General features: G+C 35.8%; 1 non-coding gene across 1 annotated transcript; it reads right to left on the reverse strand.

The window, feature by feature from the left end:
* Nucleotides 1-2,372: 2,372 nt before the first annotated feature.
* TRNAT-UGU (transfer RNA threonine (anticodon UGU)) lies at nt 2,373-2,443 on the reverse strand. Its single transcript has one exon. It is a non-coding gene; the product is annotated as a tRNA-Thr (tRNA).
* Nucleotides 2,444-5,750: the final 3,307 nt, after the last annotated feature.

The raw sequence follows: 5,750 nt of genomic DNA on the forward strand, positions 1-5,750 counted from the left end.
CTGCACCTGTTGGTCCGGAACAATATTTTGAAATTCAAAATACTGCTCCGCCTTGTAAATCCAACCGCTCGGATCATCCCCATTAAATTTTGGGAATGACAGCTTGACGTGTTGATGAGGGTGGTCATGGGTGGAGCTTGAACGGGAAGTATGGGGCTGTGAGGATTCTTCATGGGCGAAGGGGTTGGTCTCGAGAGTGGTATTGGGAGTGGTTCGTGAGGCTCGAAGGGCTTGGAGTTCAGTTAACACTGCTTGCAAGACAGTGTTCATTTGGTCGAAGCTCGACTCATGTCGTGCTAAGGTTTCATTGACCTCATTGCGGAACTCCGCGTTCGTCTTTCCACGGGTGTCCATGGTCGAACCGGCTCTGATACCAATGATACGCTCAAGTTATCTAACAAGAGGGAGAAGGATCTAGAATGAGGAGAAGAGAGAGAGAGAGAGTTTGTTTGCAGAAAAGCCAATGCCAACTCCATTCATTCAGGCTATATTTATAGCCTTATGGTGCTACAAACTGGGAGTAGAAATAGGAACTACTGCCCCTTAATCTTAGGAGCTTATCAACAAAAAAACAGAATGCGCTTATCTAGGAAACAGAATGCACTTATCTAGGAGCAGAATTGAAGACTTATCTATTCTAACAGAATTAAAACTGAATGGATAAGGCTTATCCCAATTAAGAGCTAACATGACCGGGTCTTCTACTGCTATCCACTTTGACCGGGTCTTCGGCTGCTGCATGCATGCACGTATCATATCCACAATAAAATTGACAGCACCTTTATATTTTATATATAAAAACTTTCCTATTGGTTGTAGTGGAGATTTGAAATCGAATGTCATCTGCACCTACGTTAAGGATTCAGGGGATAGAATACCACTGTATAGCCCAAAAATTATATATATTCAGGCGCAAATCAAATCAATGTTTTAAATCTATAACCATGTTGTGTTAAACTATTTATTTAAATATGTCATGTATTTTGAAAAATTATTTAAATATTTCTAAGCTGGTCCCACATAACATTAACAGGCCCTTTGTTTATATTTTATAAAACAAACGGTCTAATATTATATTGTTTTAATGTCAAACTTGCCCCTTTTCAAAACATTGTTCATCTTCTTCAAAACTGAACTCTAGACCAAACACTACGACTATTCTATTCTCTTTATTTTTTTGAAAAAAAAAGATTAAGGGTCACTTCATTTCTTGGATTTTGAGAGGGAAAAACGCTTCTTTTTTTCAGATTTATGTATAGTCCACAGAAAAATAATTAATGCCAGTAGCCAGTCGCTAGACACATCATCTCAAGTTTCTCACAAACTTGGGCTGAAAAGTACTTTCTGGACCCAAACAAAGCTGGGCAAATGATCTTTGAATCAAGTCAATTCCGAGGCGTGCATAATCCTTTATAATGTTGTGTTGGATATTGGGATTTATATGGAGCTTTGCCTCGGATTCAGCCAAGCCAAAGACTGAAGGCTGAGGGCCATTCTCAGGGTTGGACCTAGATTGGCCAAAATCTAGACGAGCCCGCAAAGTTGAAACAACTCAGAGAAATGATCGATTTTTAAAACGATCTTGAAACCCATGTGGGTTGTAGCAAATAAGTTGGTTCTTAAAACAAAAATGCAGAAAACTGATTATTGGTTGTACCTCTCAAACCAATTTATTTGGAATTGGGATTTGCTCCTCACAGATACATTCCATCCACCATCTATTGAAAATATCTCCCATGAATAATAGCAATTTTAGACAGTTGAAATCCTTCTCCATAACAAGTGATTCATTGCACAGTCCAGGAATAGGAAAGTCCCATGGATTGGGATTGGGATTGGGATTTGGGAGGAAGTATCTTCTATATTAAAAACGGGGCCTCTTTAGGATCTGCTGATTTGGTTCAGGTAGGAACTATCTAGACAAGTTGGCCCAGATTAAAATTGCATGGGGGATCAGTAGGACGGAGAACTTAGAGAAAAAGTGGGCCGCTCGCTCAGACAAGTTGGTATTTGGTTCTTCAGTGAGATCTGTTGAATCACATTGGACTAATGTGATATGTACCAAAAAACAAACAGAAATTAGGCTAATATGATTATATTTCTGGTTTAATAAGACGGGCGGGCCCAGCCGCATCCTGACCCAGAATTTGTTGAGATTGAATGAGCTATTAGGGCGTGTTTTATTACTAGAGCTAAAAATTAGAGTCCGACTATGACCCAGAATTCATTGGTATCTTGTCTACCCGGCACCGGCATCATGGTTTTATTTTTTAATGAGCCCAGCCCGAAGGCATAGTAATGTAAAATGTTCATGGGCCGAGCCCAAAACCCAGCCATGAACAGATCCACCACGTGAACACTAAGATAAAAAATGCCTCCATGCGGGATCGAACTAAGACCTTCAGTTTACAAGACTGACGCTCTACCACTGAGCTATAGAGGCTTAACGCTTCGGGTTGCGAGCTACGTTTTATCCATTAAATTTCTGTATAAATTAGCAATTAATGACTTTTCTCCCTCATAGATTCCAAAATCAGTTGACAACTTGACATTTTCGGTTCGTGATTGATTTTTGGCGTGACCATTTCCATATAACTGGAATCTGCATCCATTCATTTTACAAAATGCACCAAAAAAAAAAAAAAGTTTCGAATAACGTTTTTCTGTTTGTTGAGAACTTGAGAAGTGATATGGGCTCGGTTTGGAAGGAGTGTAAATACAAATATCTACAGTGCAACTAGTTGTTGAGAAATACAAAACACAAGGTCTTGTATTATGCACTACTTCCAAACTGAGCCTTAACATCCATTTTACAGATGCCAGTTTCAAATGCCTGAAGTTGGAATATGAATCAATCAGCTTATACGCCTTGCTTTGCTGCTATATTGCTTCAGGTAAAATAGAGTGGATTTATTTTATTTTTCGTCTTTTGTTGAATCTTTTTTATAGGTCGATAGATAAATTGGTAAGCCAATGATTTATTTCCATGTTTCATAATATGATTAAGCAACATGTTAATTTAATCGGTTACAATAAAATGGATCGGATTTGGCAGTTTTTTCTTTTGTAATACCCCGACGTGACAAGAGAATCAATTTTCATTTTTGAAGGGCTAAAAGGAAAATTTTGTATGAAAGTAGCGTTATGTGGCTATGAGGAAACATGCCCTTTTTTTCTGTTTTGTCTAATGAACATATAATTAATTTGTCTTAAAAATTGTATGCATGCAGGTTTTAAGTTAATAAATTCATACTTTTAGAATAAAATTAATATTCAAAAATAATAACTAATAACAAAATAATAATCATTAAATAATTAAATAATAATAAAATTAACGAAATCATTATAGTAATAAAAATAATAAAATAATTAGAAGAATGATTCAAAATCATTAAATAACAAATAACTAATAAATTTATAAAACTATAAAATAATCATAAGTTATTATTATTTTAATAATAAATAATTAAATACATAAATAATAATAGTGATGATCATGATCATGATAAAATAATAAAAATATTAATGAAATAGTAAATAGTTAAATAATAATAAAAGTAATTATATAACTAATAATAATTATTATGAGTATTTTAATAATAATATGATTGTTATTGTTAAAATAATATTTTAGTATTATTACTTATAAAGTTTTAGTATTCTAAGAGTATGTTACTAATAATAGATGTTGAATAAAATGTGCGAAGGAATTTTGCGGACAAATAAAAAAAAAAAAAATGTTGTCAAGTTTAATGCTTGATGTCTAATAAAATAAGAGCTCCCATCTGCACCCCACAAGGGGGCGCCCCACAACATCCCACAGCCATCCCCACCGTGTATTTGGGAACATCTCCCAAGTACCAGAAATGATGATATCATCATCAGGAGATGTTCCCAATACACAGCGAGGATGTGCTCTGGGACGTGGGGGCACCCCTTGTGGGGTGCAGATCTGAACTCTTAAAAATAATAGTCTAGCAACTTTTTAACCCAATCAGTTAACTCCCCCAACCCATGGGGCCATAGGTTGGGTTGTATTCATTTAGTCCTACTTCATTGGCAGGTTGGTTAATTAACCCAATGAAGGGCATTTAATGGATTAGGTGGTTTGGCTCAATGTTTTTGAACCATCGTTGACCTAGACGGTCAGACCATTCGGCCTGAAAATCGTCCAACCAACCGATTCCATTTCACCCCTAACCCATTCTTGGGTCAAAAACCATTGACTTCGTTAGAAAAACTCTGACCCGGGCGGTCGAACCGTCAACTCGTTTGACCCTGCCAGCGATTTGCAATATAAAGTTGCAGAGAGGAGAACTCAGATCTGAGATCTATTTTGAGACACGAACTCAAATCTAGATCTCAAATCTGGGATCTAGCACAAAGAGAAGAAGAAGAAGACTACAGGTGTTTTATAGAAATCAATCTCATATCTAAGATCCGAGAACTCAGATCTCAAATCTGCATCCATTGCCATTGCCTCCCCATCACCATCGCTGCTATCATCGCCGATGAGCATCGAATCCTCCTCCTCCTCTTCTTTCTTCTTCCCTCCTTTTTTTTTTTTTTCTTTCTCAGCCAACAACAATTCTCTTTTCTCCTTTCTAGCTTTTTCAGCCGACATCTCTTCTTTCTTATATGAAGTTTGCATATTAGGGCAAATATCATATAAACATTTTCCCTAATATGCAAACCATCCGAACCGTTCAACCCGAATGATTGGACCGATGATCCAAAAACCGGTAGCTAGAACGGTTATGATTCCATGTTGGTTTTTAAAACCTTGGTTTGGGTCATAATTAGCCAACGGGTAATGCATTAACATTTGACAGTTCAACTTTCCTCAATCAGTCATGAAAGATTATTACCATTTGTGATGTTTGACTGATATTAGTGTAGTTATTCCTATGATAACCATCTCAGCAAAGTTGCAGTTTGATTCATGTTGTTTAGTGGAGATTGGTTTGTAGATTCAGTTATTCTAGTCAAATGTAATCATTTCTTTAATCTTCTAATAGACTTAGGGCTGCAAATAAGTCGGATCAGATCCGATTTGAATTAGAACCTGATCGATTAGAGTCGAATTCAGATACTTCTCTTTATCCTAATAAATCGGATCAAATCAAGAAAGTCAATCCGTTTAGTTAATAGATCGAACTCATGTATACCCCGATCCTATCTACCATGAACCAATCTGATTTATGTTAATTATGAAATATTATATATTATTATACTATATAAATAATATAATAAATATTTATATTATATCATAATTTTTTTTTTGTTACAATTCTAATCAAATTGAATATACGATAAGATATTCAAATTTGAATTCGAATCATTGACGGATTCCTATCAGATTTAGATCGGTCGGATTTCTTATCGGATCAGATCTGGCATACCCTTTACCAAATCCTATCTGATCTGTTAGCAGCTCAATTTCCCAAATTGTAGCCTAATTTCCTAGTTCAAAGAGAGTGAAATATGTAGCCCAATTTCGCCAAATTATTGTTTGTCTTTCTCAGTTGCTTTGATTAGTTTCATCCACGGCTTTAGGTTTTAGGTTTTATTAGAATTCCTGTTGTTTCTCCTTTCTTGTTTCCTATTTAGTTTAATTAGTCATTTTACCTAGGCTAGTTTTCACTACTCTATCCGTTTATTTAGTGGTTTTCTCTTTTGTGCTCGTATAATGTTAATTCCACAAGTTCCTACAGAATATAATCAATGGGGGAGTTCTAGTTAATTTAATT

Source organism: Nelumbo lutea, chromosome 3 (genome assembly GCF_056320005.1).
Source record: "Nelumbo lutea isolate HS-2025 chromosome 3, American lotus-T2T, whole genome shotgun sequence".
NCBI lineage: Eukaryota > Viridiplantae > Streptophyta > Magnoliopsida > Proteales > Nelumbonaceae > Nelumbo > Nelumbo lutea.